This window comes from Carcharhinus amblyrhynchos, chromosome 12 (genome assembly GCF_965287045.1).
Source record: "Carcharhinus amblyrhynchos chromosome 12, sCarAmb.v2.hapA, whole genome shotgun sequence".
Classification (NCBI taxonomy): Eukaryota; Metazoa; Chordata; class Chondrichthyes; order Carcharhiniformes; family Carcharhinidae; genus Carcharhinus; species Carcharhinus amblyrhynchos.
The window spans coordinates 41777109-41789747 of record NC_137335.1 but is presented as its reverse complement, the minus strand read 5'-3'; the positions used below and the strand labels follow the sequence as shown (position 1 = coordinate 41789747).

Genomic DNA, 12639 nt, shown 5'->3' with positions numbered 1-12639 from the left:
ACGCTCTCTTCCACCTTCTTCCATTGGGAACAAGCTAAAAAAGTCTGAGGTCACGCACCAATCGATTCAAGAACAACTTTTCCCTGCTGCCACCAGACTTTTGAATGGACCTACCATAAATTAAGTTGATCTTTCTCTATACCCTAGCTATGACTGTGACACTACATTCTGCAAACTTTTCTTTTCTTGTCCCCTAAGCACTCTATGAACAGTATGCTTTGTCTGTATAGCTCACAAGGAGCAATACTTTTCACTGTAGCCCAATACGTATGACAATAATGAATCAAATCCAGATCATTATTGCCCATATGGGCTAAACTTTCTTCACTATTTTAACTCTCTGTGTGGAGATGGACATTGTCTCTGCTCAGCTGATTTTAAGAAATCTTTGCTGGGTAATCTACCCACCAATCTATTTTAGATAATCATTAAGTTCTTTAGATATTTAATTTAATCTTCCTCACCACACCTAAAAATCAGTGAGGTAAGATAATTCACATTCCAGCTTTACCAAATTCCCCACATGTAACTGCTGATAATGGCTGTACTGTACTCCCCAAAACTCATCCAGCTAATAACTACTTAGCTTCTTATTGAAACACTTGAAAATAAATTATTTTCACACAATAAATCAGTCTCTGGTATTTATAAATTCTGCCCTAAGCTTTTCAGAAGAGGACAAATGCTACCATGAAGGTCGAAAGCGGGTGGCAACCCTGCTCCAGTGTGCACAGGACCTTGCAGCTGTCAGCGGCCAATTGAGAGGCTGCTGTCAGCATCGCCATCGAATTGAGCGTAGCGGTCTGCACTGCAGAGCTGTTGGCCAAATCAAAGGGTTGGCAGCCTTGGCAGCATGTTGGTGGCTTGCCATTGCTGAGGCTGTTAAACCACGGCGAGGGCACTGCAATGCTGAGGTTCCCTCAAAGATTAATAAGTCCCTCTGGGGCAGCCAGGTAAGCAGGGCGTGGTGATCGGACAGAGGATGGGGTTTGTTTCAGTGACAACAGCAAGGGAGGCTTGACTGTTGCTGCCAGGATCCCTCTATTCAGGAGGGACTCAGCCAGGAACCCACTGCGATGCCACCAGGATTTATCAGATGGTCTCCCCACAATGAGGGAATGATGCCTACAGAAATGTAGGGGGTGATACTCCCATTGTGACCTTGCAAATTTTCTGCCAGCTCCAGTCGGGAGAACCGCGTGTCGGCCGTTTTGCGGGACTCGCGCTTGCGTTCCCGACGCATTCACATCTCCCAGAGCCAGGGAAGGCACAGTCAGGACCGTGCTGGAAGCCGGTGGGAAGAGAGGTGAGTAGTTTAAATCTGTTTTACATATATATTTTAAATGTAGTTTAAATGTGATTATTGGACTCGGCATGGAACTTGCCGGGCCTGATAGCATCTCCCACCTGTCCAGGGGTACTTCATTCCATTGGGGTTTAGAGTATCTTCCCAGTTCGGGGAACCAGCAGGAGACCCGCTGGGATGAAGGGGAGCAATTGTGGCTTCCCCCCCAGGGGTTGGACAGCAGGGGCTGGTGCCCCCTGGGCATGGGTACTCTGGCAGTGCCAGCTTGTGCTCCCTGGCACTACCCAAGGGGCAAAGTACCATGGCAGGGTCTATTGTGGGCAGGGCCGAGGAGCAATCGGGATGGGGTGTCCCACTGCCACTCTGCATGGGGATCGGTCTGGGTGGTGGAAGGCCAGCGATTGGGGTGGGCTGACGGGGATGGGGTCTGCCTCCCGGGGGGGGGGGGGGGGGGGCGGGTGGGGTGCAGTGTCTGACCCAAGGAGGTGGGTCAGTAGAGGGGAGGTCAGCCAAGGTGAGGAGTGTGGGGGGGGAAATCACCGCTGCTCGGAGGGTTGGGCTGGGCATTGTGGCGCTCCAAGGCAGGGGCTGGGGGTCGAGGTGGGGCTAACCCAGGAATTGTTGTGGGGGGCTGTGATTGGGCTGTGGGGTGGGGGGGGGGGGTGGCTGAGGGAGTAGGACTGCGGTGGTCCTAGGCTGGCTAGCGATTGAGCTAGGATTGAGCAAACAGGGAGGCTGACTGATCGGGGCCACTTTGTGTGCACAGAGTTCCAGAACTGTCAAACTCTGGTGCGAATAGGTCCTGCCCCACCCTGGGTTTTTAATGAGATTCCCAATTCTGACCTCTGCAGTGCGCAGAGGGAAGAGATTCAGGTGAGATAGGGCTCTCCTCCCAGTGCCTTACTTTGCCATATTGGCAGCCCTCCAACCCCCCCCCCCCCCCACCCATAGCACTTGGGCTGGGAAAATTCAGCCCTCCTCTTTGTAACTTTGCATAACCCAGGGACTGGAAATTTTATACACCTGAAGGGTGTGTGTGCACTTAACATTAAATCATTCATTCGTGGGACATGAGTGTTGTTGGTTGGCCAGCATTTATTGTCCATCCCTTGTTGCTTTTGGAGGGTAGTGAGAATCAACCACATTGCTGTGGCTCTGGAGCCACATGGACTGGGAAGGGCAGCAGATTTCCTTCCCTAAAGGACATTAGTGAATGAGATGGGTTTTTCTGACAATTGACAATGGTTTCATGCAGTGGCATAGCCAGGTTCGAAGGTTAGGGGGAGCGAGCACATAAAAAAGGAGCCACAACATAAGAACATAAGAAATATGAGCAGGAGTAGGCCATCTAGCCCTTTGAGCCTGCCCCGCCATTCAACAAGATCATGGCTGATCTGTCATGGCTCAGTTCCACTTTCCCGCCCTTTCCCCATAACCCTTAATCCCCTTGCCTATCAAAAACCTATCAACCCGCGTCTTAAATATATTTAGTGAGGCAGCCTCCACCACTTCAATGGGCAGAGAATTCCAGAGATTCACCACCCTTTGAGTGAAGAAGTTCCTCCTCAACTCCGTTCTAAACCGCCCCCGCTTTATCTTGACGCTGTGCCCTCTAGTCCTACTGTCCTTTCTGAGCGGGAAGAGCCTCTCCACCTCTATCCTATCCATCCCATTCATCATCTTATACGTCTCAATGAGATCTCCCCTCATTCTTCTAAACTCTAACGAGTACAAGCCTAGTTTATTCAGCCTCTCCTCATAGTTCAACCCCCTCAACTCCGGTATCAGCCTAGTAAACCGCCTCTGCACTCCCTCCAAGGCCAAAATATCCTTGCGTAAGTGCGGCGACCAAAACTGCACACGGTACTCCAGCTGCGGCCTCACCAATGCCCTATACAGCTGCAGCAAGACCTCCCTACTTTTATATTCAATCCCCCTCGCTATGAAGGTCAGCATCCCATTCGCCTACCTGACCACATGCTGCACCTGCAGGCTGAGTTTTTGCGACTCATGCACAAGGACCCCGAGGTTCCTCTGCACCGTTGCATGCTGCAGTTTTTTGCCATGTAAGTAATAGTCCTTCCTACCATTATTCCTACCAAAGTGGACAACTTCATACTTGCTAACATTAAATTCCATTTGCCAGTTCCTGGCCCATTCGCCCAGCCTATCTAGATCCTTCTGCAGACTTTCCACACCCTCCGCACAATTTGCCATTCCACCAATCTTGGTGTCATCAGCAAATTTCGACACCATACACTCGGTTCCCTCCTCCAGATCATCTATATAAATGGTAAATAGCTGAAGCCCCAGCACCGATCCCTGGGGCACTCCACTAGTCACCAACCGCCAATCCGAATAGCACCCATTGACCCCCACTCTCTGCCTCCTATTTGACAGCCAATCCCCTATCCACGCTAACACCCTACCCCCAACTCCATGCCCCCTAACCTTCTGTAATAACTTCTTGTGCAGCACCTTATCAAACGCCTTCTGAAAATCAAGAAACACCACATCCACCGGCTCTCCTCTATCCACCGCCCTAGACACATCCTCATAGAACTCCAATAAATTCGTCAGACACGACTTCCCCTTAACGAAACCGTGCTGCGTATGCTCTATCAAACAATTCTCCTCAAGATGCCTCGCTATTTTCTCCTTTACCTACAACAGACGTTAAACTAACCGGCCTATAATTCCCTGCCGTTTGCCTGCCATCCTTCTTAAACAACGGCGTACCATTAGCCGTTTTCCAATCTTCCGGCACTTCCCCGGAATCCAGCGAGGTTTGGAAAATAATCATCAAGGCATCCACTATCACCTCCGCCATTTCTTTCAGAACCCTTGGATGCATTCCATTCGGTCCTGGGGACTTGTCCACAATCAGTCCCTCCAGTCTGTCGAGCACTGCCTCTCTGGTAACAATAATGTCATTCAGGCCCTCCACTCCTACCATCTTTCCATCGCTAACACCCGCTAACATAAAAAATGACCACCCTCTCATTACTATTGCACCAATCCCCGCCCGCTGTGTCCAGGCCCCGCCCCATGCTGACATCATCACATCGCACACGAAACAACCGTTCTTTTCTGAGTAATTTATTTTCTTTTCTTTAAAAAAGCATTTATTTTTGAAAAGGCGCCACTTCTGAAAAATGACTACTGCTGTCTGCTGAATCCTGATGTTCATCCATAGACCGGGCTGTCCCACTGAGAGTGGGGCTGGGGAGCCGTGTCCAGATTGGCAGAGCTTGCGGATGTGCCGTGCTTTGATTGGTGGACTCAGCTGTCAGTCAGCACTGACTGAGGTCCCGTGTACTGGATTGGCGGAGCGGTGGGGGGGGGTGGGGGGGGGGGTGACATATCATTCTAGGGTTGGTTTATCGAGCTGTCAGTCAGGAGGTTGGGTGTGGGTGGGAGTTAGTGACTGAGAGGCCATGCTTCGGTTTGGCTTATCAAGCTGTCAGTCAGGGGGTTGGGTGTGGGTCTTCCCCATAAACCACAATATATAACCACAAAATATACATTTCTTTAAAAAATGCAATAATCACAGGTAGGCTGTAATTAATGAATTCCATGCACAAAGTTCAAAAGGCATTCAAAATCCCCTCATGTGAACATTTGCAGACAGTAGGAAGGACAATGAATAATTCTCTCTGACACTATAATCTCAGGAGTGCTGCCAGATTGTTAATTTCAACAGGGAAATGGGACATTTCAACTTCATAATTTCTGGCTCAGCTTTGTGACAGAATTAAAAGATACAGTGTAATTAATAAACGAGTATCGGCGTGTTTACCCGCTCACCTTACTGCACTTTATATGAGTGTTTCTGCCATTCAGTTCCTAGGTTATATACATTCCCAATACAGTTTCCAGCCTCTCCATAAACTTGTCAGTTAGTGATTGAGGAGTCTTGCTCCCGATTGGTTCATCGAGCTGTCAGTCAGGAGGTTATGTGTGGGCGGGAGTTAGTGAATATAAAAGGCGCCACTTCTGAAAAAATGTGCTTGGGGGAGCAGTTGCTCCATCTGCACCCCCCTTGTTTCACACTCATCAGTAGATTCTTAATTCCATATATGTTTTATTGAATTCAAATTCTACCACCTGCCATGGTGGGATTTGAACCTGGGTTCCCAGGTTAATAGCATAATGATAATACCACTAAGCCATTGCCTCCTCTACATGTATCATAATTGGATTGAAGCACTTCAAGGTGCAACACATTCTATGTAGCTATAAATATTATTGCACTCGCTGTGATGGTCATTTTCAATTGTTTTGTAATGTTCTATTAGATATTTAATGAATAAAGTATATTTTTGGGAAAAAATGCTTCTTGTTTCTCTTTAACACCCCCTCCCCCCCGCCATTTGTACATTGAACAAAGTAGCAGTGTTAGAATTTATGCGGCATTTCATACCATTTTTAACACATTCCTTTATAGCTGCTTAAAGTTCAGTTAGAATGAGCAAAGATCAGTTGATCTGAGAACTGATTAGACTATGGTATGACTCATGGCCTTCATAGCGAGGGGGATTGAATATAAAAGTAGGGAGGTCTTGCTGCGGCTGTATAGGGCATTGGTGAGGCCGCAGCTGGAGTACTGTGTGCAGTTTTGGGCGCCGTACTTACGCAAGGATATTTTGGCCTTGGAGGGAGTGCAGAGGAGGTTTACTAGGCTGATGCCGGAGTTGAGGGGGTTGAGCTATGAGGAGAGGCTGAATAAACTAGGCTTGTACTCGTTAGAGTTTAGAAGAATGAGGGGAGATCTCATTGAGACGTATAAGATGATGAATGGGATGGATAGGATAGAGGTGGAGAGGCTCTTCCTGCTCAGAAAGGATAGTAGGACTAGGGGGCACAGCCTCAAGATAAAGGGGGGGCGGTTTAGAACGGAGTTGAGGAGGAACTTCTTCACTCAAAGGGTGGTGAATCTCTGGAATTCTCTGCCCGTTGAAGTGGTGGAGGCTACCTTGCTAAATATCTTTAAGACGCGGGTTGATGGGTTTTTGATGAGAGAGGGGATTAAGGGTAATGGGGAGAGGGCGGGAATGTGCAACTGAGCCACGACAGATCAGCCATGATCTTATTGAATGGCGGGGCAGGCTCGAAGGGCTAGATGGCCTACTCCTGCTCCTATTTCTTATGTTCTTATGTTCTTATTATTTGATGGGAGGATCATTCTTGTGAGGTCTTGCTGTTCCAGCAGGTTTGTATCTCCTGCTGCTCCCCACCCGTTGGGTGGAGTCTTGCATTGTTACTCAATTTACAACTTTCAAAACCTGTCCAGTCAATGTGTACAAGTCTCACTGACAGTCAGGACTTGAACATGAACCCAGTAACTTCACCAGTGGGGAAACTAGATCACCATGGAGTCTCCTGTATTGTGCGTTACTTTTTTTTTATTTGCAGCTTAAAATGTGATTGAAATTTGTGTGTGAAAAATTAAGGCCGAGAAGTTCAACCCTTTTTTTTGGATGATAAATGATTGCTGAACAGTACAATATGGCACGGGACACGTGCGTGGACCATGTTGAACATATGCTCCATGCCACATTAATTAGGATGCCTTGTAGTTGTCAGGTGCCTTTTTGAAACAGGAGTTAGGCCTATTGTTGATGCAAATCAGGCACCTAATTCATGTTTCAGGCTCCCTTTGCCAGATTGGATTGTGATTAAATGCGGAAATCTGTGCTGAATGGACAGCAAAAAGCCAGCTGGACCTAAAGGGACCCCTGGATGCTGACGCCTAAGAGCTAAGTACAACATTTTATACTTTCCTCAGTGTGTAGTTAGGAAGAGTGGGGGTGCTGTTACTGGTTCCATATTTAAATCACAGGCAAACATTCCCTCCTCCTGATTGCCTCATGCCCTTCTTCGCACCTTACACCTTCTCTTCTTACTTCCTGTTTTCTGCCTAACTTGCTGATTTCCCTTTGAATAAGGGGCCACAACAGTCACCAGCAACTTACTGGGAATATTATGCTGGCAGTCCTGCTGTTAGCCTACTCAGGTGCAAGCAGCAGCCATTGCACACAGATTTGCCTAACTATCGAGAAAAACTGAGTTGTTTGTAAATCAGGCAGGAGAAAGTGTTGTGGAACTGGAAAAGAATGTTTAAGTTTCTAGAATTATAAATACCAGACAGCAAGGAGACAGTCAAGATAGCATAGTGAATGAGTGAGACACGTGGTGCACATCAGGGAACATGGCTCAGATAGTGGTCACAGTGATTATCTGAAAATCTAACCACTAAGTCAGAAGATTGTAGATTCAGTTGAGTAAATAATCTAGGCTGGCATTTTATTGCAGTAGGGAGGTGCTGTCTTGCATATCAGGTCTGCCATCTCAGACGGATGTTATAGAATCATACCGACTCTGCAAAATCATTTTACCCAGGCCCATCCCCTCCCCACCCTATCTCTAGTGCATTTACCCCACTAATCCCCCTAACCTACACATCTTTGGACATCAGGGGGCAATTTAGCATGGCCAATCCACCTAACCCACACATCTTTAAACAATGGGAGGAAACCAGAGCACCCAGAAGAAACTCAGGCAAACATGGAGAGAATGTGCAAACTCCACACAATCACTTAAGGCTGGAATTGAACCCAGGTTCCTGGTGCCGTGAGGCAGCAGTGCTAACAATTAGGCCACTGTGTTAAAGGTCCCACGGTATTATTTATTAATTTATTTAAAGGTATCGAGGGGATTCTGTCTGATGTCCTGGTCAATGCTTATTTCATAACTAGCATCACTAATACAGGTTATCTAATCATTATTACATTGTTGTTTGTAGGAGATGGAGAAAGAGTGAAGAAAAGGTCAAGCTGCTCACAGGAGGAAGAGGAGGGAGAAGATCTCAGCAGGAGCCCTCATCCACTTACGGTTTTCCAGGAAAAATTCACTTACTTCGACCTAAGCTAGAAGCAGTATCATCTCCAAACTCTGTGACCTTAGCTCAGCTCCTCCCTCTGCAACTGGATCTTGAACTTCCTAACCCACAGATCGCAATCAGTAAAGATAGGCAACAACACCTCCTCCACTATAATCCTCAACACCGGTGCCCCCCAAGGCTGTGTCTCAGCCCCTTACAATACTCCTTATATATTTAGAACTGTGTGGCCAAATACCCCTCCAGCTTGATTTTCTAAGTTTGCTGATGGCACCACTGTAGTGGGTCAGATCTCAAGCAATGATAAGACGGAGTACAGAAAAGATAGAGAATCTTGTGAATTTGTGCTATGACAATAATCTCTCCCTCAATATCAACAAAACAAAGGAGATAGTCATCGACTGCAGGGAGAGTCATAGAGAACATGCCGCTGTCTACCTCAATGGGGATGAAGTGGAAATGGTTGAGAGCTTGAAGTTTCTAGGAGTCTAGATCACCAACAATTTGTCTTGTTCCCTTCGTGCTGATGATTTGTTAAGGAAGCACCTTTACTTCATCAGGAGGCTAACAAAACTTGGTATGTCAACTATGACACTCACCAACTTTTACAGATGAACCATAGAAAGCAGCCTTTCTAGTTGTACCACTCTTTGGTATGGTTCCTGCTCTGTCTAAGACCACACAAAACTACAAAGGGTCATGAATGAAGCCCAGTTCATCACTCAAACCAGCCTCCCTCCCACTGATACTGTCTACATTTCTTGCTGCCTCGGAAAAACAGCCAGCATAATCAAGGACACCAGCCACCCCAGACATATTCTCTTGCATCTAATTACATTGAGAAAAAAGTACACAAGTCTGAGATCACATACCAATTGACTCAAGAACAGCTTCATCCCTGCTGCCATCAGACTTTTGAATAGACCTACCTCATATGAAGTTTATCTTTCTCTACACCTTAGCTATGATTGTAACACTACATTCTGCATCCTCTCCTTTCCTTCTCTATGAACGGTATGCTTTCTCTCTTTCTCTCTCTCTCTCTCTCTCTCTCTCTCCCCTTGGGTTTTGGAAGTTCTGTGGATTATCTGAAAACAAAGAGTTGCCTTTCTGAAGGGGAGGACCTGCTGTTGATAATTTGCCTAGAGGTTCCCTGATCTGGGAAACTGTTCTGACTTCGGACTGTTTTGAATGTTAAACGTGTGAAAAGGGTTTTGTCTAAAGGAAATTTTGGTTTTGATTGGAATATCTTAGATATATTTGTTAAGGGTTATACATTAATGTGGTTGTTTTGTTTCTGTTTGTAATTGATAAAAGCTATTGCTAATTTAACTACATTCTTAATTAAACTTTGTTTGATAAAAGCTCCCTACTGGGTCATTTGAATCATACCTGAATATAAACTTTCATGCTTATCCCAGCCAAATTCAAAATGCAAAACTTAGGATCCAGTTGGGCTCTATACAACACTTTGGAGTTTCTGACCTGAACTATAACATCTGTGATTGATACAATGGGGGTAGTTGTGAGATGGTAAAGTCAAGATAGTGGCCATGAATATCAGTTAGAGAATTTACATGGAGAAAGAGATTAAGCAAATAGGAGGATAATGTACTCAGAGGAGAGAGATAGAGGTGTTGAGATAGAGGTTGAAGTCACTCAGGATGAGATGTTATTCAGGACAGAAGGGAAATAAAACAATCAAGTTATCGTGGTAAGAAATAGTATTTGGATGGGTTGTAGAGGTTATAAACAAGAAGGTTGGTTAGCATAGATGCCTAGAATGAGGTGCAGAGTGCTGCCAACAGCACAGGTTCAATCAACTGTGGTAGTTGAGGGAGGTCTGTATCCTGACCTTGTTCCATGCTTGCAGAGTGGTATCCCTCATTATATAACCAATTGTCTCTCTCTCTCTAATGGAGAGAGATGCCAATGGTCCTTTGTGGACCACAACTAACTATCTGCAGAGATGGAACAAGGTCAGATATTCAAAGGAGACATAACTACCAGAGAGTAAGAGAGGACAAACCAGGTTATATTTGGTTCACTGTCACTGTGATGGTGTCAGAAATGTATAGCTGCAGTACATCTTGTGAATAGGACAGACTGCTGCCATTGTGCACTGGTGGTAAAGTGAGTGAATGTTGAAGATAGTGAGGTGCCATTTAAATGGGCTGCTTTATCCTGGATGGTGTTGAGTTTCTTGAGTGTAGTTGGAGCTGCACTCATCCAGGCACGTGAAGAGTATTCTATCACACACTTGTGGCTTGTAGATGGTGGACTGGCTTTGTGGGGTCAGGAAGTGAGCTACTCACAGCCAGATTCCGAGCCTTTGATCTGTCATGGTATTTATATGGCTAGTCCGGTTCAATTTCTGGTCAATGGTAACCCCCAGGATGTTGATAGTGCGTAATTCAGTGATGGTAATGCCATCGAATATCAAGGGGCGGTGGTTAGAGCCTACCTTGTTGGAGATGGTCATTACCTGACACTTGTGTAGCACAAATGTTGATTGCCATTTGTCAGCCCAAACCTGGATATTGTTCAGGTCTTGCTGCATTTGAACATGAACTGCTTCAGTATCTGAGAAGTTGTGAATGGTGCTGAACATTGTGTAGGCATCTGCAAACATCCCCATTTCTAACCTTATGATGGAAGGAAGGTTATTGATGAAACAGTCGAAGATGGTTGGACCTAGGACATTAGCCTGAGAAACCTCTGCAGTGATATCCTAGAGCTGAGATGATTGACCTCCAACCACCACAACCATCTTCCTTTGTGCCAGGTATGACTCCTACCAGCAGAGAGATTTCCCCCTGATTCTCATTGATTCCTGTTTTGCTAGAGCTCCTTGGTCCCATACTTGGTCAAATGCTGTCTTGATATCAGGAGTAGTCACTGTTACCTTACCTCTAGCATTTTGTTCTTTTGTCCATGTTTGTAACAAGACCGTAATGAGGTCAGGAGCTGAGTGATCCTGGCAGAACCCAAACTGGATGACCTTGAACAGCCTATTGCTCAGTATATGCTGCTTGATAGCACTGTTGATGACCCCCTCCATCACTTCACTGATGATCAAGTAGACTGATGGATGGTAATTGGCCTGGTTGCATATTGTAGAATCATAGAATCCCTACAATGCAGAAAAGGCCGTACGGCCCATTAAGTTTGCACCAATTCTCTGACAGAGTATATTACCCAGGCTCTCTCCCCCACCCTATCCCTGCAAACCCACATATTTACCATAGTTAATCCACCTAACCTACATATCTCTGGACTGTGGGAGGAAACCAGAGCACCCAGAGGAAATTCACGCAGACACGGGGAGAACATGCAAATACCACACAGAGAGTCACCCAAGGCCATAATCGAACCCAGGTCCCTGTACTAGTCACTGTGCTACCATACTGGCCTGTTTCTTGCGCACAGGACATACCTGGACAATTTTCCACATTGCCACAGTGTAGTTGTACTGGAACAGCTAGGCTAGGTGCGTGGCAAGTTTGCAGCACAAGTCTTCAGTACCATTGCTGGAATATTGTCAGGGCCCATAGCCTTTGCAGTATCCAGGGACTGCAGCCATTTCTTGATATCATGTGGAGTGAATTGAATTGCCTGAAGACTGACATCTGTGATGTTGGGGCCCTCCAGAGCGGGCCAAAATAGATTATCCACTTGGCATTTCCAGCTGAAGATTGTTGCAAATGTTTCAGCCTTATCTTTTGCACTGACGTGCTAGGCTCCTCCATCATTAAGGATAGAGCTTCCTCTTCCCATTGAGTTGTTTAATTGTCCACCACCATTCACGGCTGGATATGGCAGGACTGCAAAACTTAGATCTGATCCATTGGTTATGGAATTGCTTGGCTCTTTCTATTATTTGCTGCTTATGCTGTTTGGCATGCAAATAGTCCTATGTTGTGGCTTCACCGAGTTAACACCTCATTTTCAGATGTGCCTGGTGTTGCTCTGTCATATCCTCCTGCGCCCTTCTAATATATATATTCCTTCAACAATCGCTAGATGATTTTATGTATAACGTACACAATTTAAAATTATTACAGTAGAGTGGGCCATATTAAATCGCGTTCTTTGATATTATTTGCTGATTTGCAGTTTTGGAATAGTCATGTAAATGCGCAAATGTGATGGAGTGGAAATGGTTGAGAGCTTCAAGTTTCTGGGTGTCCAGATCATCAACATCTGTCCTTGCCCTTCAACACCGATTCTATAATTAAGAAAGCCCACCAACACCTCTACTTTCTGAGGAGACTAAGGCATATAAGAACATAAGAACATAAGAAATAGGAGCAGGAGTAGGCCATCTAGCCCTTCGAGCCTGCCCCGCCATTCAATAAGATCATGGCTGATCTGTCGTGGCTCAGTTGCACATTCCCGCCCTCTCCCCATAACCCTTAATCCCCTCTCTTAT

At 46.0% G+C, this 12639-nt stretch overlaps 1 long non-coding RNA gene across 1 annotated transcript; it reads left to right on the top strand.

The window, feature by feature from the left end:
* Positions 1 to 682: 682 nt before the first annotated feature.
* Positions 683 to 9575, top strand: LOC145350937 (uncharacterized). The gene is made up of 2 exons (XR_013888267.1): positions 683 to 1306; positions 8112 to 9575. It is a non-coding gene; the product is annotated as an uncharacterized LOC145350937 (long non-coding RNA).
* The last annotated feature ends 3064 nt before the right edge of the window (positions 9576 to 12639 follow it).